At 40.4% G+C, this 24,914-nt stretch overlaps 1 long non-coding RNA gene across 1 annotated transcript in view; it reads right to left on the bottom strand.

Moving 5' to 3' along the window:
• Positions 1–3,330: 3,330 nt before the first annotated feature.
• LOC112970982 overlaps positions 3,331–24,914 on the bottom strand; it is a 35,154-nt gene continuing 13,570 nt past the window's right edge. The window contains exons 2-3 of the long non-coding RNA XR_003255212.1: positions 15,140–15,236; positions 3,331–5,033 (exon numbers count right to left, since the gene is read on the bottom strand). This is a non-coding gene — a long non-coding RNA (uncharacterized LOC112970982). The remainder of the gene's footprint in view (positions 5,034–15,139; positions 15,237–24,914) is intronic.

The following is a 24,914-nucleotide window of genomic DNA, read 5'->3' as shown; positions in this document are numbered from 1 at the left end:
ATAAGTGAACAGAATCATGATATTCACAGATTTCTCCTGAGAGTTGCCATATCAAATAAGAAAATAAAGACCGGTCTCTTGGTCCTGATGTCAGTGACAGGTAAACCATCAAGTTCAGCATTCCCTTTTCTTGTCCATGCTGTTCGCTTTTTGCAGAGCAAACTGATCTTGCAGAAACRTCCCAATGGATGTCCCTGAGAGCTGGATCTGATCCATAACTGCTTAAGCCACACCTGTGAATTAAAGCTGCTTTATACACAACCTCTAAAAGACWCTAAACTGCAGGAATGCAAATAGATGATGGTGTATGATGACTCTAAATTACAGTAAAGTGATCCATGGAGATGGGAAAAACTGCTATCAAGAGAGTAAGTGAATGCAAAAGAAGACATCAGTAACCTTGATTTATGTGCTTTGCTGATTTACATCTCTTCTCCATGGGATGCAAAATAGAGCCTTGGACTCATGGGACCAAGCCACCTGTACCCTGATATGTATAAATATGAGAATAACTGTCTTGGATTAGATCAGTGCTGAATCTAGACTAGTATGCAGTTTAGCASTCCACTCTCTGCAGCTGGCTTAGCTGGCCTTATGCAAATTCTCAAGTTAGAGGGTATCCACATGTTTTCTCCTTCATACACAAGGGAGATGTTCCTACACCCAGCAATTCTTGGAGCACCATCATGGAGCAGGCTGAGGACATCACACTCCTGAGGCTGCTTTGACTTTGCTCCTAGACAGCCTGCAGATGAGGAGACCCCCAAGAGAGTCTGTGGAGCCATAACCAGACTCCCACTTCTGAGCCAGGYTGACTTCAGGTTTTAAAAACTCCACTGTCACGTGCTCATTAATAATTGCATCTCGGCAAACACGATAACATATGTGCTTCATTGGTGGCTGACAATATTCAAACAACAGATTTATTGACTAGATGTTCCCATTTCAGAGAAAAGTCTCTTGGGGCTTTTCATCCCACTACAATGGGCCTCAGCTTGTTCACTGTGTGCCACAGCACATCGAAAGACTGTGTTAAGATAGTCTCCTCCCCTTTACCAGGCAGCTGAGTTATGGCCATGGCAGAATGACCTCTAAATGAAATTTATATAATTCTTTTCTCCACATCAGACAACGTAAATGTTTCTCCCTGCCTTGTTTCGCTTTTAGAATAAACCTTGCTGTTCCCTTCAACTTGCATGCAATGAATGTAGTAATGCATTTGGAGTCTACTTTATGCATATCATGCCTACTTCATTTCTTTCTTCCTCCAACAATCAGCCAATTTAAAAGACATAGCTAATGTTTGAGACTTTTCAAAAAAGCAGCGTATGCTCCTAATTTCCTCTAATAGTCCATTTTCATTCAATTTATCTAGTTTTCTCCATTCTCTGCAGACTAAAAGATTTCATTTATATTCAGGTTTTCCTTGTACAGAGAAGTTTATTGGCGGGGGGGGGGGGGGGAGGGTAATAACGTCTTTTAACTTCAGGCAGTTTGTTTTAAAGAATTATTTCCATTAAAAGAACAAGAGCACAAATGTCTTTAAAAATTCTGTCTTATTTGTGCATCATTTAAATGGAGAAATGTCACTCTTCTATTATGTTAATGATTTTTAAAAAGGGGTGAAAAAATTGTACCTGTAAAGAGCAATCAAACATCTCTTCTTGCAACAGAAAAGACATCATTAGAAAAAAAGAAAAGAAGAGACAAGTATGTATTTAAATGAATGATCCAATGTGAGGATACATGAGAGTGATTTGTGTCTTGAAGCTCTGCTGTCACTTAGATTATGCCTGATGAGTATTTAATGAATGTTCACAGAAAAAAAACATCTACTCATGTTATTTTATTTGGGGACAGGAAAAGCAACAGCCATTTTTAGGGGACAGAACTTAATGGGTTTTCTTTCAGCTCAGTAGATACATTGATACTTATAAATCCTTTCTAAGTGTCCACTGTAATTATAAATCTTTTAGATATATTTTTCATTAGAGAGCATTAAGGTAAATATTCTTTCCAAGAAAAGATAYATTTCGCATACAGGTTTTTAACGCTGACATTTAAGTACTCACTGCAGTGTTGCAGCTGCTCAATAACATTATTCTTATTATTTGTTATTTAGGGTTTGTACTCCTGAATGAACTGTTCTTTTGCTTTAAAGCAATGAGAGCTTTGATTTATCAATTATGTCTAGTTGGTTATTACCCAGTAGAGAAAGTGGATCCTGTAGGAAACTGCATCCTGTCATTTTCTGATCTACTCTCTGCAGTCCTATATCCATTTCCCCAGGAGCACAGGTTATATCCCATGACCTTATCCATGCCTGAAGCAAGGGAACAGAAGAGTGCTATGCAGAGGCTTCCTCAGCACTGGGTATGGTCTGGCACAGCTCAGCCACAGGAGGACACGTGGACAAGAAGGCAGCCCTGGCACCCAGCCCACCTCCCTTCTTACCTTCACTTCCCCTTTTGGAGAGCCCAGATCCTGTCTCRGAAGGTGCACTGCTTCCCTTGCAAAAGCAGACCCATACCACTTTTACTGCCTGGGCGACACACAAAGCCCTAGAAGTCATTAGGGGGTTGTTGCAGACATCAAGGTTATATAGTGGTGTTGTACAGTATAAATACGTTTTTGGTGAGAGTGGACTGCCACGTTAAGAGTCTTGAAGCTACAAGGACCTGTGTCGGCTATCTAAAGACTGAAAGTAAAACTTTCTTATTTTGCCATCTTAATGTGTGTTGTGTGTTAGGTGTTTCACAGGAACCTGCCTTAGGAATCCTTAAGAATTAAATTTAGCGGCGCAATAAAACATGCTTAGCTTTAAGCACACACTCAGATGGTGTTGGAACCAATCAGGAGTGAAATGACTAACACATTCTGAGCCCCCGCTTATCATATTCAATGTCAGAAGATTATCTCCAGCATACTCTGCGTGTTAATAATCAAGGGTATATGTAAATCTAATAGCATGAGCAGAATAGCCTATCCCCAGTTAATGTTCGTATTATACATCTTACCAGCTTTGATCAAATCACCTTGAGACTGATCAAGGCGAGCTGGAGCATGTGGAGCCTTTGTATCTACCCCTAAATGCAACTTCAACAAAGCTCATAAGAAAAGAGCAGAGCAGAGATGCTTAATTACCTTGCTTTAATTTTCAGTTGTCATCTCTTCCAATACTGCAATTTCCACCTGTAGAACTCTAAGTACTTTACAAGTGAAATAGCATAACACTGGCTTGACATGTAAGTGAAGTCAGGGCAAAATCGATCACCAGCACACAGAAGTGAAGTGATTTACCGAGAGCAGCGGACTGCTCACAGAAGAGCACCCCCTCCCCAGATGTGCTGGGCAAGGTGGAGTGGCTCGATGTTCAGCCAGGAGCAAATGAACCTTAAAAAGGAATCAGCAAAACAAAGCTTTTTCAGATAAATTTCTCTCAGAACTGATTTTCCCAAGCACAGCATGTGAGTTCTTGACATTCCCTTAGGATGGAAAAGTAAGCAAACCAAAAAAAGCCATCCAGACTTCCAGGAGAACGACCGCCTAAAGTGGAACCATCCTTCCCCCTTACACAAACCATCAGGCCACCGGGGAGAGCAGAGGCAGTGGAGCCTTGTTTTGGAAATTGTTTTGTTCTCAGCTGCTAAGAAAACACAGATTTTATTCCAAACATTAAATGCAGCTTTTAAATACAACTTGTTTCTTCATATTACAACTTGCGCAGTCCCAGATGGTACCCTGTACGTTTTCATGTTACTTAAAATGCTAATGTATTCCAAATTCTTCAGATGTTGTTTAACACACACACGAGCATAGCATTCACCTTAAATGGGAGTGTGAATAAGGGGGAAAATCACAAGCTAGAATCTGGATTATTTTGTTAAATGCAGCCACTAAATCCCCCTCCCACTCTGTCTGCCCCCTCCCCCCAAGCAAGAAAGAAATGGAAGCATAACATCACATGGTTCAAGGCTCCTCTTTAGCAAGCTATAATTTAACCTCAGGTTATCTTGACATTCGCAKGCTGAAGGGAACACTTAGCGCATGTCATTGTGTGAGAACAGCTAAATGAGAACAAAAATATAGAGAAAGAGGTCAGAAAGGAAAGAATAATAATATAAGCAATTTACACATCTCTCCTGAGTGTGGGAGATTTTGTAACAGACTGTGATGTGTCAATAGGTTTGCTCAGGACATCTAACATTTGGAAAAATGCTAAAATGAAGCACTAGCTACAGGTAAACCTGCAAATATTCAGGGAACTCTGAAGATGAAAGGTCTATAAATAACCTCACAACATACTAATGATCTGCTAAGGAATGGAGAGACCTCATCTCCCTCCTGCTGCAGGCCTCACATTTCTGGAAGCTCTTACACCATTTGAAGCTTTTGCCCAGGTATCCTTCTCAMTCACGCATCTGGACTTCCCCCATCAACATTGCATCAATATCACAAATGTGAATAAGACAGATATTGCATTGGCAGAATATTTCAGCAACAGTCAGTGGTTTCACTTTTCTACCCCTAACACCTCACCTCCAGGAGCAAATGACTACAAATTAATAAATACTGAAGTGGTGAACAGTTACAAACATCATGGCTGTTTACTAGGTACGGCCTAGGCAAAGATGGTATTAAGACAGTCCTTGGCTGAGATGGGGTAATCAAGAGCATAAAAGCTCCTAGTCACTTATAGGCCTCACAGTTTTCACGGTATTGGGCAATAGTAGAGCGTCCCTGCAAGCTCTCACCTTGAAATGCTTCCTCCCAGCATACTTCCAATGTATATAAGCCTTTTGGCTTTTTGCTGGGTGGAGGGAAGTTCATGGGATGGCACTGAAATGGTGTGCAACAAGACGTCATCAGCAAACCCTGATTCTGTTCCCTGATGCCCGTTCATTAACATTTAATGTGTGAAAAATGACTGAGTCTTTTCCTTCTGCTCTGCTTGGACTTGTCTGTGGGACTAAATATGCAGGCAACCGTCATGTTGTGTAGTCTGATGATTTCTTCAGCTTCTGTTTGACACGCTGCGGAAGACAATATAAGAGATAGCAGGTGATGATAGGTAGCCCATCAGCAAAGGATGGCTGTATTATCAGAAAAACTTTAAAAAAAAGTCAGGTAATTATTTTCTGTGCACTTTATAGCCTCCCAGGAGTAACAGACAGACACTCCCCCTCACACAACACWCTAATATTTCACCTATCAAGGACATAACCCAGGTTATTTACAGACTGTAATGAGAGTGCCCGCACTTTGATGTTACCATAAATAAGCAGGTAAAACTGCTGAGTTTCAAGAAACTCAGCTTGATTGCCTGGAAGATATTATTATTTTAATAAAAAAGAATGGCATGTATAATGATGAAATTTATATCAAGGGTACAACCAGGTTCCACTCAAGGAGAAGTGTACAGGCCTTTCTGCACAGATTGTGCCTTAGAAAACTGGTCCTTGATTTTCTGTAAAAAGTGGATCTTTGTTCAGACATAAGAAAACTCTTCCTAGAGACTGCCTGAAAGCAAAGGTCTTTCTTGTTGCAATGGGTTTCAGTAAACTAGGGGCTTGATACTCCTCAGATATGACAACCCATATCAGATACGCTGGATTGTATAAGCCATAGGAGCCATAAAAATGATACAGTTCTCTTAACAGCATTAGCTCTTCCTGGTAGAACCATGCCTCAGATCTCTTTTATACCCTTCACCTTTTGTCCCATGCTAAATGTCACCTGTACACACATTTTGAAATATCATTTAGGGTTACCTTATCATACAAGATGCAATTATTTTTCCACTGGATGAATGAATGAGGGCAGATTTGAAGAAAAGATGACCTGAACCTAAACAAATTATAAAAAAAAACAAAACAAAACCCAAACTCAAACCCACCAACCAAGCCATTTCGGTAATCTTTTTTTCCCCCCAGCAACTTTCATAGATTATTCCTGTTCTAGGTGGAGTAATCTTGTTATATTTTCAGTACAACTTTCAAACCTTATGGGGTTCAGGAAGAATAGTTGCATTTTGCAGGACTTAGCTAAGCTGGTGGAATTTCAGAGTTTCATCTGTTCCTACTATCAGAAAAGGTCAGCTTATTTTCAGTCCAGTGTTGAGCAACCCAGACTTTAGGAAGGCCTGAATATAAAGACTCTTCTACATTACCAAGTAGTCCAGTCCGGTATGAGTGTGTCTGCAGAATTAAACAGCTGGTGCTGAGGAACCAATGCCCACATTATAGTGGGTTAAGGGGTTCTGGTCTTGAAGAGCTCTTATCTGGTGTCATGGACTGAACACCCATTAGCAGCTGCTTGCAACTCGAAAAAGAAATCCAGTTTGTGTGTTTCAAGATTGCTCTGTAATGTTAGCCAAAGTGTGGTAAGCAGAAAAAAATCAGGATATTTGCTTCAAAAGAACATGCCTGATCCAGACTAAAAAGCTAATGTGTACACACTCGAGGAGTCCAGATCAAAATGCTAAGGCTAGCCATGACTGCACTGTAGGGAAGGGAGTTTCCTCCTGTCATTGGCAGAAAAGAACCTGTCCACAAGCAGAGGATCAAGTGAAGAAGGATCTCCATTCTCCATACCATGGGGATGCACTGCTGTTCTATGCTGAGCTACATATGCTGGCATGACATCAACATTTGTGCATCAGTTGTCTTTCCAGAATTCCCAATATAAAAAGACAGAATCAGGCATTGCAGGCTGGATTTCTGYGTCCTAATGTAAGATAGCTAAAAGCTAGATGCTCAGGTCTGAGCTAGTCACCCTAGGAAGTCCTCACAGTCAACAAATAAGTATCACACTTATGGGGTGCAATCTGTCTGATCTCTCATTGGCACTTTGGTATGAGATAAATCCAGAGGGGTCTATTTCTCTCTGTTGAGTATAAAGGGAGATTATTGCAACCTGCTCAGACTCAGTTATGTAATATGTAAACATCCACATTCGGATGGTTGAATACTAACTTTCCATGTATTTATCTCTGTTTCTTGTTAAAGCTATCGTTTTGATGAAGTATACATATTCATTAATGAATTAATGAGGACCTCATAACTTGGTAGAGGATTTCTATACAAAATCAAGCTCTATACAAGGACCAAACCACATGGAAAACTGAAAACTATCTTTTGAGACAGACATGTTCACAAAGATATTGTTCAGAGACTGAACAATAGGAGGGAAGAGGGCGGTATTTCACATCAATGCAAACCTGCTCAAAGCATCTTCTTGCAAACACTGTCCTTTGAGACAGGAACTGCCAGGAACGATTTTGTTGCGCCAGGGAGGCTGCTTGATTCATATTGTCATGTCATTCTTCTTAACAAGGGTTTGAACCTATTGTTCCTTCTTCAAAGGGGAATTCTTTCACCACAAGCTTAGAGGGGATTCTGAGGTTTGGGGGGAAGTAGAGAGGAAATCTCCACTCTTCAACTTGAAAGTGGGTCATTCTGCCACAAGGAACATGGGCAAGGAGGAGACTGCAGGTCCAGCCTAACACTTGCCTTTCCACCTTCTAGAGATTATATAGGCAGGTTTACTTAATGTTTACTTATCTTTTGTTTATTTTTTTCCAAAGGTAGCAATTAGCAGAGACAAAATGGAGAGCTTTCAAATCTGGCTCAGGTCTCCCAACAGACCTTGTGACTCTCCTGCGCAGGATTCTAGAGGAGGAATAAACATACTAAAATAAATACATTCACTCTGAAATTCCATCTAGTCCTGGTTCTCATAGATTATCTTCTGCCATCCATTAGGTTTAAGTGAGCTCATAACTTATTTACATTCAAACATAAAGTTGTTTATAGCTCCTACCACTTTCCTCCACACTGGTGTCCTTACTTTTTACTACTTCAAAGTGTTCTTAAAAGACCTTTTTTCTTCCTTTAATGAAGCCTCCCATACACATGTGTTCTGTAAACAGTTCTACTCCTCACAGAAATTTCTGAGAAGTACTTGAAATTAGCTGCCTAATTTTTATTCATAGGCTGGCATTCAAAATTTAGCAGAATTCCAGTTAAAAAAAAATCCTTGGAGAGTTTTTGCATGTCCCTAATCTTCAGGACAACACAAGATTTGGAGAAATCTTTTGATTAAAGAGGGTTTTGTGTTCTGACTCAGTCTTCTTAAGAGGATTTGCTAACAATTACTGACCCTATTTCTTCCTTGCAGGGTACAGTCTTTAATTTCTCCCTAGTACTCACAGAATGAGTTGTTAAACCTCTGTGCCTTGCCATGCCATAAAATTCAGACATCAAAACCAAAGTGTGCCAGGTCTGCAATCAGGCACTCTGGGGATAGACTACAAAAATTCTCAGGGAAGTCTCTGAGCAGATGTTTTTTTTTTTTTTTTTTTTTTCAATAGAAACCATCTGCTTCTTTTTTTTAACCAGTAAAAAGAAAAAGTCTTCTCTCAAAATGCTCTGAATAACTCATCAGAAATGCAGAATCTTCAAAAAGCACTCATGGTCCGAGCAGGTTTCTCATGCCCATCCTGCTAATTATCAACCAGCAGAATTCAGACCTGAGCATATGCTGAAAATGTAATTCTTGAAAGGCTCAGCTTCAGTTTTGGACACCTGTTTTCCCAGCCTGCCACTTTCATCCTCATAAACCCAGATGTCCTGTGTTGCTGAGAGGTTCTCCAGCTCTTATTACCTCAGTAGGTGATACATGCTATGCTGTGAAGCCTCCTTCAACATGAAAGAAGCTATCCCAAAACACATGGATTTTCCTAAGGAACAGAAAGTCTGCTGTTGGTTATACACTATAGACAGATGTATCAAAGGACTGAACGTGAGCCAAACACTATTGGAGAAAGCATGGATGAGCAGCTTCTCCCATATGATAGACTATACGTGACACCAGAAATAGACCAAACAGGAGGCAGGCATCAGTCTCATGACCTCTACATTTTAACGTAACTCTTCTACTGCTAAATCGGAGAGCACCACCTTTGACAGCCATAGCTTGCTCTGTCTGACATCTAAGACCTGAGAGTGAGCTAAGGTGCTCCCACACTTGGTGCCTGTCTCAGCCACATCCCAGCTCTGCTTCAGGATGAGATTTGAGGTTGCATCAAATCCCAACCTTGTTTCCGTGGGAAGGAAACACATCTGAAGTCACTTTACCTGCAACTTATAAATCCCCTTGAATGTGTCCATGCTGTCCAAAGGTGTGTTACACTGGCTTGCTGTGCAATTTCTTGAATGTAGCTGTGACACATCTAGCATCAGGGAGGTCACTTGACACATGCACTATGTACATCTATCCAAATCTTCAAGAATAATTCAAATAATAGTTCAATATAAATTAATTCTCAAACTGAGGCCAAGAGGACAAAGGAGCAAATGGAGCTGAACCTCCATGAGTTACAGATAGAAAAAGCCTTTCTTTAACACTAATTCTGAGCTACAAATGTGGGACAATATTGCAAAAGTATATTTATATCACAAAGATATTTTGACACCATAACTGTGTGTCTAGCTCTGCATTTTAACAAACAAAGAGAGCATAGATTAGAATCAGCAGATAAATGACAGACTAAAAGCGTGTCCTCATGGCAGTGTGGTAGCTTGGGTAGCAACAGTAGTGAAGATACAAAGGCACAGACYAGCTCCCAGGTATCAAGGACCTGAGGTCCTGGCACAGAGTTGGAGCTGTCCTTCTTTAGCACCACACATTAATGCTAGAGGCAGTATTACTTTCCTCTATACCTGCCTGCATCCTTCTTTCTGGGTATGGTAAGCCTCCAATTTCATTGTAATTCTTGGACTTGTGCGCCTGAAAATGATGCACCTGCAATTCTCAATGAAGAATTTTCTGAGGCACAAAAACCATGTGCTGTTTGGAGACTGCTTCAAAGTTGGAGATTAACCCATGTTCAGCACATTCCTGCTTGCTAATGATAACTATGGCACTACAGCCAGAGTACCCAAGAATTTAATTCTGCCTCAAATAGCTGGTGTTGCTGCCAGAGTCATATTAGAGTTTTGCAGTCTCTTTTTCTCTGGGTTTGATGAAGTTTAGAGCTGGACTACCTCTCTCTTCTGTGTTACACAACACAGAGTGCTGATGCCCACCTTTTTCTATGTCAGATTTACCTGAACAGGAGAGACCAACACCAGCTCAGAGGTTACTAGATGTGTTCACACACCTCCCAGTGGTACTGCTGAGCATGCTGAGCACATGTGCTGGCGAGTAGCTCCCCCATGCAGTGGTCATTTGTGATGCATTTCCATCCTCAGGATTCTGACACATTTTTGGTTGAACATACCATTTTTTTCAACAGGGGCATTGACCCAAAATATTGTCTTGCCTGCTCCCCCCAATTCTTGCACAGGAAGAGCCATTCAGTAGGGTGGCAACAGAAAAGCAGTGAAGTAGGTATGTTACCAATCCTGCAATGCAAAAGGTTATAAGGAGCATTGTAGAGCAAGCTAGGGCAAGGATAGAAATGAGACAAGGTGACTTTATAGCTGTATCGTTCCAGAGATCCAAAATTCCTTCCTTCCATGCAGGAGCTCTAGCTACCACTACTGCTGTGATGTGATTTAATGGAATTAAATGGTTGCAGAGCCACTCGATACTAACACATGGCACTGCAGGTAGAGATAGCTAGCTATTGCCTCTAGCCCAGTCCTGCAAAGACAGTGTGTGGTTCCTTGATGACTGGCTTCAGAGTCTGTTTCCCAGTGAGGGCTGGTCTAGATGGGTGAATAGTTTGAATGGAGCCATAAATATTATCCATTTCTCATCCATATCCAAGATTCCCCCAACTTTGGTAATTGGAAATGGAATTTGCAGAATGAGAAATTGATTTCTTCTTCACTTTTACCACATTTAAAGAAAAGAAATGACTGACAATGTTTGTGAATGGCTTCCCAGCCCACCCAGATCCAAGATAATGAGCTTTCGCAGGCACCAGGTAATTCCCTCTCTTGTGTTCTCTCTCTTTCTTTTTCCATAAATGCAGGTCTTGCTGCAGATAACAGAAGATTAAAGTCCTCGGTCTGATACTGAGCTACACATCACTCTCACAGAAAATACAATAGGAAAAAAATCTTTTAATCTTTTTCATCCTTATTAAATACCCTCACTTAATTTAGAATGCAAATCAACATATTAATAAGGAAAGTATAATTTTTAATGTCATCTGTGCAATCACCCTCCTAGATTGATTCTACCTTGAACTCGTTGTATTATTGCTAATGACTGAAAGCTCAAATTGTACTTTATCAACCAAAGTCTGTCTCCAAGAACTTTCTAATTAGTACTACTAATCACTTATTCCTTCTCAGGGAGACTATGCATTATTACAAAGACTTGTGAAATACATCCAACAACATATACGTCTTGTTAAAATGACACTCAGGAGATACCATTACCCACATCCATCAATGACACTTAATCCATCACATGGAAATATTGCTTAAATACTGTTACCAAAGTCAGCTGGGTGCAGGCATCTTCAGTGAGGCCTGCTAGGCACAATGTTTCTTGCTTATGGCTTTGGCATGCAGCCACCTCTCTTACATCATATAGTAATTAATGTACCCTTACTTAGATAACAAGAAGTTAGAGAGGCAGTGGAAAGTAGCAGCGGAGTGGGACAACTGAAGAAATTAGCTGCAGGAAATCTATTTTGTAATAAAACTGCTCATAAAAGTGAAATGTCATTTAAAGGCACAATTTCCATGGGGAATAAGTTTTTATGTCTGTGTGCATCTTTAAGGCAAGGAGTCTCCCCCCCTCAATACTTCTTTCATTTAAATGGGTTTATAGAAGCCCCAAATGTACATAGACATCTTTAAACCCAGGCAAAACTTGTTATATCTTGCATCCAACTTTTTTTTTCTTTCCTTTTTTTAAATTCAGGATATTTCAAGATGCTGCAGTCATTTATTTGCAAGAAATATTTAGATCACATGAGTGCAGATAATTAACAATATGCGTAAAAGAAGTTCTTTTTAAATGGAAATGGAAGAAAAGATCCCATTTTAAACTGATAGGTTACTGATGGAATCTGATATTAAAATGAATGTTACTGATTACTTTTCCCTTGCGTTTGAATATAGAACCAGGATAAAGTCAACTTTACAGATACCTACAAAGGCACACATACTGCAAGATCTCCAGAGTTAATAGGATATGTTCCAAAGTTCCTCCTATTGAAGTAATCTAAAAAGAAATGCAAAATTCTTATTATATGGCAATCTCATGAAAAATTCTAGCATGTATAAAACATGCTTTGAAATCAGAGTGATTTATGAAGGGAAATGAACAAAACAAATAAATAAACACAAGCTTAGTACTTGGACCAGAACAAGACCTTTCCTGGGCAGTTTGAAGGGGAGCTCTTGCTGGCAGGAGCCAGATAAGGTTAGATCACAGGGGAAAGTGAAAATTGAAGATTTTTTTTCCTCCCTTAAGGCAAGGAGAATTCCCAAAGATCCCTGCTGACCAGAACTCAGCATGTGATCTCTCTGCATGCTTGGAATTTTTTATTTCTATTGCTAAATTGTTTTTAGTGTTAGTTCCTGTATCTTTATAATGTTACAAATCAGCCAGCTAATCTATGACACAAAAATGTTATAGTAAAAAGTCTTTCCATTTTATTTAGCTAATTTCCTACTCTGTGTATGTAATGTGTGAGAAGTAAGAGAGTGGTGAGTGGCTTTCCTTCCCAGTGAAAGGAGAAAACATTGTAAATCATACAAAAAGATGCTGAGCTGGTCTGTGTTCATATTAGGGGTGAATGTGACCAGCTCAATGTCACCCTGATATAAACAGGACCTTCAAATTAGGAGTCCGTACAGTTCATAGGACCTATAAGAATGAAACCCGAAGAGCTCCTTACTAATAAAACTCTTCTACTGTGTGAGTTAAGGGCCCAGAAAAGTCTCATTCCTACTCATAATACCTCAAGAGGCTGCAAAAAGGCTCTTAGTGTGCAATGAAGCGCTCCAGGGATTACAAAACAACAACAATGAATCTACACAGAAGTAGGGCTTAAGAATATCAAAATGTGAGTATTACAAAGAAAGGCTTTGCAGATCTACGGCCGACAATAACCCCACTGCTCTCTTAATGGGAAGATTCATCTACAGTTGCAGCCAATATGATGAAAGCAGCCATTCGCAAGCATTCCAGTTATTTTAATTATTTGCACAGCTGCAGGGATGAATCTGTAGAAATGATGAAGATAAAACAGCAGATATGGGAGGTGTGAAATCAGCAGCAGCTACCACAGTTGGAAGAAAGGGTGGTAACTCCTCATTTTTGTTCTTTTCCTGTGATGCTCAGTCAGGATCAAGCTTTGCCCTTGCAAAATATCAGGAAGTTTTTTAAGTTTTGTGTTAACGCCTCACAGTTAACAGCAGTTCAACCCCACCAAAATTGCCATAGCTTCTCCCATTACGCTCTCTCCTCTCCTTGCCGCTTCCTGACCACCATGTCCTCTCCTGTAGAGCAGGGACTTCATAAAATAGGATTAAAGATACTGGTTTTGCTCCACTTCAGGAATAGTCTGCGGGAAGCCAGATCTGGGACCAGGCCACATGGCCACTTTCCTTGTGTCTTTACAGCAGACATAATTTTTCCCTCTAGCCTCTGCCATTGTGTGCAGACTTTCTATGTATTTAAAACAAACAAAGGGGAACAGATTCACATATTGATAGGCAGACCTGCTCAGAGCAGACCTGCAAGATTACAGAGAAAAGAAGTTCTCTCTTCCTAATTAAAGCTGAAACTCACTTCCCATTATGAGCCTAATTGCATTTCAAACAGATGCACTTTCAGTCTGTGTGACTGTTCTGGCATTGTGAAAAGCTGAATGGAGATTGTCTTCAGCTGCAGAAAGGTTAGACTCAATAGCCAGGTATTTTTGGAGGAAATCTCCCTGAGCATCCTCCAGCCTGACAAGGGAAAGCATCAGTGAGCGGCCTTTTTATATCAGATACATGTGCATGTGAGATAAGTCATAATCTCTGTATTTCACTTATTTTAATTGTGCTAAGACTTCAGATCAGGGCAGGAAAGAAAAGGCAGAGATAAGAATCATAAGGCAATTGCTCACGGGAAAAAATAGCCACACAAGAAATTCCTATGTCTTTTTAACGTAAAAGTGGCCAACTTTAATAAACGTAAAGAAAAGCTGTGCAAAAAATACAAAGAGCCAAACACTCAAGGCCCATATGAACTAATTCTGAGCAAAGTATGGATGCAGTCTTTCAATCAACAAGTTTATTGACAAGAAAGACTTGAAAAAGCTGGTGGGTCTCTTGGGGAGCTCCCTCAGCAACAAAGCTGGAAATAGCACATTTCCACCAAAGCTGGTGCTGTCAGACATTGACAAATGCCACTCGTCTGGTACTCTGCTCTCTCATACTGCTGTAAGCTGGGTTATCACCACTGAAGACAAATGGTTTTATGCAAAAGTAAAATGAATGGGAAAAATTAGTAAGGGCTCTTGAACTCTCCTGGATGCTGTTGGAAGGACCCTTGTGCTTTGTCTATCTAGTCCCTTCGCTTTGCTTACTTTAAATTCAGTACCACAAAGTCTCTGATGTTCACGACATTGCAAACTGGAAGTGAATGGCTGTGCATGGAGAGAACGGACAAACAGCCTTACATCTCTAAATACTGTTCAAATACCATGTCACAAATGCAGAGGAGTTATTCAAGATGGCTAGAAATCCATGGAAACTTTCCTGAGAGGAAATGATAAGAGGACATGTTTTCAAAAGAAGATGCAACAAGTGGATTTGAAATTTGCTGCTAATTCACTTTTGCATCCTCTTTTGAAAATGTGCCTTTTGCACATTCTTTCGTCTGGATGGCCCCTGCTATGTGCCTATGTTATCTTGCTACGTTAGCCAGGATTAAGGAGTGGACACTATCATGGAGATAGAGGGCTCCACACATTTCCTCCTAGTAACCTTACACTAATCCCTAGAGTGTGCCTGTGCGTTCAAGAAATGTGTCTTGAGGTGTTGGTTACCTAATGGGAATAACAGCTATGAGTAGCATCTTCAAAGATCCCGACATCAATTCTGAGGCTGAACTCAGTAAGACAATTCAAGGAGGAACGTGTTATTTTTAGCATCATATTCTTCAGACAATATGAACTGACCTGATACTGTTCACTTCAATGGAGATATGCAAATACACATCAGGTTCAAGTGCAGGATCAGCTAAATCCAGGATGGGGACTTGGGAGAGAATGTGATCTGTAATAGAAATCTCAGTCAAAACAAACACTTTTAGACAAACAAAGGTTTATGGTACTCATCTAATATGATATAGCTCTTCTTCTGCTTGGGGAATAAAGCTACTTGGGTCATGCCCTTAAGTAGTCCTGGAGGAAGAGGGAGGCTTCTGAGTATACTTACAAATGCAACTACTTCCTTTGTCCATGCAAATATCAATCTGAGCATATTCATGCAGGCTGTGGTGGGCCACACTTTGTTTTGCCACTGGTCTAATTGTGCCTTCTGAAGATGTAGCTCTTCAAATTCATTTCTTCCATTGCAGAACACTTACCGATGTGTTTTTCTCAGTGACAACAACAATGACCATCATTAGATGGATATAGATAGATAGATACTGTCTAATTCTACACCTGAAGTTATATTGCAGCCAATATAAGATCTAGCCAGTTTTATAATTCCACCTGTATGTTATAAGGGTTTGCCACATATTTTAATGTAAGTGCTACATATGTCATCAACTTTGTGGTAAATATGTCTATTTTTCCTCCTGGAATTACAGAAGGGAGAGGTTAGTGTCTGGTACATGCCATTATTTATTATCTCAATTCAGTGCAATTCAATATATTGTGTTAATTTCCTTTTCCTTTTTTAAAAGAAATAATAATCTGTCACTGAGGTTGTAACAGCTCCAATGTTAATGGAATTGTATGAGACAATGTCATTGAAATTGGATCGGTCCAAATGGAATCGTTACTGTTCGTCCATTGAGATCTTAATGGCTCCATCAATCGACATGTACAGGACAGAGCCCAAGGTGTTTTGAGGAAGCTTTGAGGTGCATCTAAGTGTGCTGAGCCTTTGTTCACCTTGGAAGCACAATAACATAAATTCAAAAGTACAGTTCCAAAATCTCCTAGAGACCCATTATCTTCAGATCGCACACAGAGTAGTCTCCTTTAGAGTTGGCATGGCCCGTCACATGAATCTATATAGTTAGTGAGTCACTGAAATAGTAGGTCACAAGGCTAAAGCTGCCCCTGTGTGTATTTAGGAATAATACATCCACAGATCTAAATCTGTGTGGTGACTTAGGGTGCTTAGAAGTTCCTTAGGAAGTTTTTTAGTAAATGAAAGCACATATGTAGTGGTTTATTTCCTCTGTTTAGTATTTCACCCTTTTTAATATTGCTACAGATTCCTGCAGGCACCATACTTCATTATTAATTCCCAGGCTTGGATATGTTCATATTTTTGTCTAGAAGGAAAGCAGAAAAGCACCTGAACACAGGGAAGTTTTTCTGCCCTTGCTTTCTGACTGCTGTAAAAGAAACAGCTGCTTTGGGGGGAAGGGGACAGGGAATGGGATGTGTCCCCAACACAAGACAGGACATTGCTGGAGATGTTTCAGTTTGATACAGCTAATTGCCTAACCCCCAGGACTAGTACATGTTAGGTAGCACACCTGTCTGAGGAGTAATGCTGCTGAGTTAGCCAGACAGGTTGCACTGAAGAAACTTGCTTTGGTGCTGCTTTGACAGAGTTCAACTCCTCCCTGAGGTACTATTCAGGTGTCATCACTACCAAACCCATGATTCTCCTAGCACAGCATATGGAACTGGATAACACAGACCTTTTGGCAATTTCCAGGAGGTATAAGTCGGATGAAGAGGTGCATGAATCCCAAGATGCCTATCTTTGGCATGACTTTGCTCTCATAGGAAGATGATCGATCACTGGGAAGCGCAGATTGACTCCTCTAACTCTTTACTGGAGTGACAGGGAGTGTCTGAGGTTCTCAGTGTGAGGTTCACCAGAAAGAGCTTTCTGATATAAATTTAATCCTATTTTCAGTACTACATCCACAGACCTGCAAAACCAGTCTTTTGTTTTGTGGATCACTGATATCAGCCTGACTTAGAAAGTTATGAGTGACTTCTTTCCTTAAGTAACACAGGAGATTTCTCCATGAGGAACGAACATTGGCATCCCCACAAGTGTCCAGTGGGGCTTTTCTCGTCTGATCATATCATTGTCTTCCTCAATAATTTTCGTCATAAAGCTTTTTCCATAGCAATTTTAAAAGTCATGTGAGATCTGTGAAGTGATATATATTGATATATGTATGATAAATATTAGGCTAAAGCTAATCAAAATTTTATTAATTGAGACAAATTTTCAATTTCAAGAAAATTAATTTTTTTAAATTAAACTTAGTTTGAATTTTCTGTCAAAATTATAAATTCCCAGGTTGTATTCCCTTAGTATAGGATATCCTCCCCCCTCTTTTCCTTAGAAATCCAAGAAATTTCATCTTTCAATTGAGACACTGTCACCTTGCAGTCTCAGTGCTCTCAGTGCCTTGTGTTCCTCTTTTGGCCAGAAAAAAAAAGCAGATAATAAAGGCAGAAGGGAGATGTTGGAGTGAAAATTTTGAAAGAGACAAAAAACAAAAGCTCCTGTCGTTTGAATTTTTTCTTAGTGTTTTTCTCAAATAGCTTCACCCAGTTGATTTGCCATAATGACACTGTCTCTCATTAGTTCATGCGGGTCTGTTTGCTTTCTATTTGCCTAGTCTCAGAACCAGAAAGAGCTTTGCACAGACATGAGCAGAGCTGCCATATTCAGATATTGCTTGGACACACTTAGCAAGGACGCACACCAAGGAAAGAAACTGTAGAGGAATTGCCTGTAAAAAAGGAAAATCATGAGTAAAAAAATGGGAAAAAAATGGAAACAGATGCAAATAAATGATTTTTTTTTTCAAGGACGGACGTGATACAGGTCCATACCCTTAGCTGGTTCCATGTGTCCACATCAACCAAGTACTTCCAAGCCTCCATACTGCTGCCCTCAGTGGGCAGAAAGGTCATATACCACAGTACATCAAAATCCCTGTGGTTTGTTGTATGTGTTCCACTACCCAATAATCACTGTGCATTAAATCCCATATTCTGTCTTTTTTCTATCAGATAATGAAGGGAACAAATTGGGCTTTGCATATGACTGTAAATACCTGTGATCAAAAGGAATACCACTTTACTCTCTAAAGTAGTCTTGTCATGAATGTATCTTGTCAGTCAGCATTATGGTACATCAAGGATAATGCTTATGTTCTTACACTGACATCTTAAGAGAGCACATGTAAATCTCCTTGTATGGCTGGCCCAGAAAAATGTGGAAGGCAGCCATTAAGTAATCATTTTTTCACTCCTATGCAGCTGTCCCTGCTGTTTCCAATACTCAATTTCTAGTTCATTGCTTGATGGTATTCTCATGAGTCTTTGGCTGACCAAAAAGGACAAGACAAATAACTGGAAAATTAAAAACATATGAATTCCAGCATCTTGGTATGTGGTCTGACACCATGATAGCATCTTCAATCCTACACAGCTAATAAAGCCAACATTATTGTTGGCAAAGCTGCAGGAACAAAGTACAGGCAATAAAGGGGCTTTATTCTCATTTAACTCACAGATGTAAGAGAAAATTCACCTTCTCTGTCATCTAGTTTAAAGGGGAATATTGCCTGGTGTGCATGTGTGAGAAAGAATGAGAGAACGTGCAAGACGGACAAAATCTGAAAGGCTGTTTTGGAAACTGAACTTTTCATCTGAAAAAGAAACCAGTCTGAAAGCAAACTGTTTCAGGCTGGAAATGCTGCTGCCAGGTGTCATGGGGGTTGTGGTCTAAGTGCCATGTTTACCCATTTGACTATAGAAAGACGCTTGTTTTCTCAATCAACTTCTGCCACCCATGAGCCGTCACAGCCTTCTAGTTTGATGACTGAGTGCATCGTGGGAGTTCAGCTCGTGTATTCAGTCTTAGGCAGCAAATATGAATTAAAATAATTCAGCTTTCAGCAGAAATTTCTCAGTTCCTTCACAGAGTTCCATGGGATTTTTTTGATGCATAAATTTTACCCACACAACTGAGTTGACTGTTAAGCATACAAAAAGGGAACGGAGGCCCCTTGTCGCTTCTAAGCCAAATTTCCTCATTTCTGCTTCCCCAGTTACTTCCCAAATGAGGCATAATTAAGCAGTTTTGTTTCTCATGGTATCAAAACTAAAGATAAAGCTATTTCAGCTATTTCTAGGCATTTTTAGAAGGATTATCAACAATTCACTGGTAGCAATTGAGAGACTGAGAACAGATGGTATGTGATTCTAGATTCTGCCACATTCCTATAAATGTATTAATTTCCTATTGAAACAAAGTAGTTTTTTAACGTCATTCATAAAAGGAGAAGATGACATGAAAGATTTGATCAATGATGATAATGTGGTTTCTTTGGTAAATACAACTTTCCACAAGTTTCACACTGCTACATTCACCAGATCTGCAATATAGTTAACTACAAATTCTTTTCTATGGTAATCAAGCTGCTACCTTAGTAACACTGTATATAAAGTCAAAATATTAATCAGTAAGCCTTTCTTTATTTCAATATGTTCTCCTTCAGAAGTAATCCAACTGGAGCCTTTTCAACCGCATTCTAATTTATGAGCCAGCTGGAGCACAATACATTTTTAATAAAAATTAGGTACAAGCAGATACAGGGGATTAATAGTTGTATTATAATTTTATAGTTTTCAATATACACTGCCACAGAAAAGACAATCAAATATGGGGTCCATCTCAAGGATATAAAATGCAGTATTTATTTTTAATGGAAAGAGAATTTCATGAATTACTGAGCCATGAAGAGCTGATGAATGCACTCACTGGGCAAAACAAAGGACAACTGGAAAGAATAGGCTTTTAAAACAAAAGATCACTACTGTTTATTTGGGATGTAGACACCTCTGACTGTGCTTTGGAATCTCAGCTCTACCAGTTTGCCCAGATTTATATACAGTTTCAAAAATAACCTCCTCAGTAGCCTGTACAGACTGGGATTTTTTTTTCATGTGTTTCTGACACACACTAATTAACAATTTATTACACAGGGGAAAATAGGAGTAAAAGCAGTGTTTGTAAATGGATTAAACCATTAGAAGAATTATATCTTTCTCAGATCTACTTTAAACTATATTGATAGGACTGAGCAGTGGAAGTGAAGCAGCTATAAATTTTGCAATCCTTGCAAACTTTTAAAATATGCATTCCAGAAGTTAATATATTATTGTACATCTCTTTCTGCAAACAGCTAGCAAATAACAATTTTGCACATTTCCTACAGTCCTAGCAACTCTGTGTGATAAGAATTTTCCCTTGCTTGCTAAATCCTAGGAGTTTTTGCTGTAGTATTCCTGCAAGCACCATTAAATCTTTCTAAACTTATGAGCTGGTGTCTCCTTGATCCAAGCACCTTCCAGTTATATGATGAACTTGCTAAAGAATCACTCATTGCATTAATCTGAAAAAAGATCTGGCAATTGAACCAAAGCACATCAAAGAAAGCTCCCAGCAAGAAAAACAAATCTTCTAGAAATGGGCAGCTCTCTTCCTCAGAGATGCTAATTATGCTACAGCAAACCCCTAAATTTGGTATACACTGTTACTCTCCAGGGCTGGGGTGTAACATGAAATTGCTTTGATGGGCATCCCAACGATATGATTTTTTTCTTTTTTTTTCTTTGGAAAATGAAATGAACGGGTAACAGAGGGCAGGAATTCTTCAAATACAGCATGCCAACAATGAAATCTTTGAAGGAGTACGTACTGGCAATGTGAAATCTCCGCTGGGACCATGCCTTCATCAAGTCGAAAGGGAGACTCTCCGAAAGCTTTGAAGAAGCCCCCTCCTTCTGAAGAGATGGGAAATCTTTGAAGTTATTAAGCATGCATTAATCATTTTAGATAGGTAAACTCTGGAATAAAGCTCGCCCTAACCTGTAGTATTCTTTCTCAGTGCTTTACCAAGTAAATCATGCAGAAACTTTCGACATGGAAGAAACTACAATATCAGCCCAGTGTGAGGCTTTTTGCAGTCCACGAGCTGACAGTTAGTGCAGAGTTTTAGCCAGATCTCTACAATTGGCTGATAGTACCCTCCTAGGTTAGAAAATATACAGTATGCAGTAAAATGTTCCTCTTTTGTATTCTCTCTTATCTGCACTTTGCACACAACTTCATCTCTTGGAGGGGCTGGCAATAAGGTTTTGCCCCATGTCAAAGCCTCTGCTCTGCCAGCTTGGCTTTGCAGGGGTTAATGATGGGCAAAACACAGGGAGAGCCCGGGCACGTCACCACAGGAACATAGCTACATTGATCTGGCTGCCAGGGAGGCCTACTTCAGGAAGCCCAGTGGGATGTCTGCACAACCTTGACCTGCCCTTCGGATCAGGGCTGAATGCTGGAAGATGTGCTTCAGTCAAGCACAAGGTAGCTGGGTCAAAAACTGATGTCCTGCAAAACTCAGGAAGTTGCAGTGGGTGATGAAATGACTCTTTCTGGCCTTGGAGAGCGTGATTCAGTGAAACTTCAGGGGAGGAGGGGCTGGCAAGAAGGGCAAGCTAACTATTGATTACTTATTTCTATTATTAACTGGACTGTGATTTCTTTACAACAGGCATCGTAACTGCCTAGCTGCTTACACAGTGCTGACTCTCTTTAGTGCCAAACATGCTCAGTTGCACACAAGGCCTAAGATAGACCAAGACCCCTCAGTCCCATTGCCAAGGCTTGCCTGGAGGAGGACAACCTGTAGCTAAACACATCCAGAATGATTCAGCTGCTCAACAGCTCACTCACTTTCGGTTCCCATGGATGGATGGAAAAGGGGAATCAAGAGCTGGGTGCAAATGCAGAAGGGAAAAACATTTAACTGCATCACTTAGTGATATGTTAAGACTATTCCTTGCAGACAAATTGGGATATTTGAGTCAACTATTCTCCTCTCACCAGAGATACTGTGATTCTGAGCATGAGCTGCTAATCCCTCGACTGTTTTAAGTAAAGCTGGCATTGCTTTGCATGGCAGTGGCCTTTCAGTGCCCATGTGCTCTGCTCCCACTGTCTCAGCCCTCAGGGCAGGGGCAAACAGCCAAAAAGAAGTGCTAGAATGCTCATAAATGATCGTCAGTCCATAACCTCTATTTACTGCCTTTCCTTTCTACCCAGTATAAGCCTGAAGTGATGGAGCTTTAGGGGAAGGCTGAGCAAGGGAGATCCTTCCACAAAGGTTAGGTTGGAAGCAAACAGATTCAAAGAGCAATGATGTACCATGTGCAGGATTCAATCTGATATTAGAACATGTAAATGCAGATGTGTACTTATAAATACCTAAACATCCATTAGCGAGATCTGCGTAGGAGGGGGAGACAGTTGCATAAATACAAATGCCTAGGACCACTTTGGACATCCCAAGGTACCCAAGACATCTGCAGGGGTGGACAGGAAAAGGGACCTGCCTCTTTGTGTAGCAGCAACTGGAGGCCAAGCAGATATTTTAGGTTGTCCCAGCGGGCAACTGAATGACCTGAGTCCTCCTGACTATAATAGGTGTTTAGACACCTAAGCTCACAATCTAGCTCACAGCCTGGCACCTACTTGGACATACCTACATTTGAGTGTCTTAATCTGAAGCCGAATCCCACTCCCAGAGTCCAGCGAGGTAGCTGACCCATGAATGCTTGATAGCTGTCCCATGTATATCATGACAGAATCTGGTTCAAGGATTTTTGCTAGAAAAGGGGAATACAAGCAGAAGTGAAAATATCCAGTTTGGAAACATATATATCTGACATTTCCTGATCTCTGTATGGCCATACCTTAACATGAAAGGTAACACCATGGGGCTATGTTTTATATCAATGTCCAGGGACAATTTGTGGGATAATAATGATGAATCTCATTAATAACTATGGAATGCAGGTCTGAAGTTTTCAGCAAGATACCCAGGGATTTTCCAGTCTGACAGTAATACTGACATTTTGGCAACAACCTAAGTTAAGAACAATGGAGATGGAGTGAAACCAAACCCCATTTTCCTTTGAGAAAACTGAAATATAGGTCTAGATTCAAAGCTTGCACTTGGGGATCTTTCCCAGTGATTAGCTAAGCCAAGCCCCAGGCTGGACCTGGGGGGCATTCTGGATTGCCCATGTGCTGGCCCAGTCTAAAGTGGCAAGGGGCCAAAGATGTTTTTACCTTTTCTCCCTCCTAGTCCCTTTTCCGCACTTTTTGGCAGACAGGGAGTAGGATCACAACTGGTATCTCTTGCCTTCCTCTTCCACATTGTCTAAGTGTATATTGAAGAGATGTTGCTCTGAAGCAGAAGTCTGACTGGCTCAGCAAGAAATCTGACTAAGAAAACTGTTTCTAACCTTCCCCCAAGGAGGCCGAAAGGATGAACTCTTAGTATTCATCTTCAGCTTTCTCAAAATAGCAGGAAATTCCCTCTCTCTCTGTCATCATACAGTCAATGCAGACCACAGCCCTTGAAAAGCAGAAAATGATGTCAAAGAGACAAACTCAGTGGTCCCACTAATAGCACAATCATTGTTCTGAGACTTCCTAGTGGAAGAATATTGTCAGCTCTAAGAGAGAAAAAGTACATGCCAAATTATGCAGCTATTGATTATCTTCTTGTGGCCAGTCTGAAGTACCTTATTGGCAGTCAAACTCGTCATTGGCTTCCCAGAATATCAAACTTGTAGAGACAAGAGAGAGGGAATTAGGGGAGAAATATATTACAGTGGCTGCATGGGAAAGCCTGTAGACAATACATACAAGCCATATTCTTCATGAGTTAAATTTTACATATCGTCTATTTTGGTCCAGTGGTGTTTTGTGGCAGAGCCAAAAGACACAGATTCAGTCGCATAGATTTCCTTGCAGTCCTTGCACAGCTCTCCGTGCCCAGATGCCTGAAAGTTAGGCACCAGGCTGCATCTCCATCAATAGTTTGATTCTGAGCATTACTGCCATTTTGAAGTAAATCCCCCATTTTTCCTCACTTACTGCAGGCTGGTTCAGTTCACAGAGCAGTTTTGATGCATACAAACTGGATTCCTTCTGGAGAAAAGCTGCACTCCACGTGTGCTACTAATGTACTCCATAATGAGGACACTTTGACTTAAATCAGTGACTAGTTCTTCAGACAATGTCAAATCATCAGTCCCGTGAGGATATTCAGCCTTTCGGAGCAGACTAAATCTAGCCTAAAGTAAAACCTCCAAACCACAGGTATAGGGCACAGGTGTAGGGGCCTCAGCACCAGCTGCTTTGATCTACTGATATATTCTTATGGCACCATATGAGTCAAGTTAGGCAAAGCCAAATCCCTTTCATTTTACAGAAGATTAGGCATTCAAGAAGTAGTTATGTAAATAAATATCTTTGATGAGCTGGTCTTAATGTTTCTATGAGCTATATTCAGACACATAATGGGGAAATTTAAGTTCAAGAAAACAATAAGCAGTTCAGAGAAGAGAGTCAGGTGCAACCCTGGTCGGCCTTTGCAGGCAGCTGTGATATGGCTGCTTATTCCTCTCTGCTGACTCCCTGCAGAATCAGGGTATAGCCGCCCTGACAGATGGGCATTTGAGATCTACTGAATTTAAATTCCTGCATCCATCATAAATACACTGTGGATGCCATGACATTCAGAACATACCATCTGAATATACCTCTCTGGGCTTTATTCTCCAGCTGTGAAGTCAAACTCATAACGTTTCCTTCCTCCCTCCACTACTGGTATTAGCCACTTCAGTGCAGGACCAATACCCAGCAGACACAGTTCAGTCTTTA

This window comes from Apteryx rowi, unplaced genomic scaffold (assembly GCF_003343035.1).
Source record: "Apteryx rowi isolate R43461 unplaced genomic scaffold, aptRow1 scaffold_415, whole genome shotgun sequence".
Lineage (NCBI taxonomy): Eukaryota > Metazoa > Chordata > Aves > Apterygiformes > Apterygidae > Apteryx > Apteryx rowi.
Note: the sequence above shows the minus strand (reverse complement) of the source record. Positions and strands in the feature narration are given on the sequence as shown.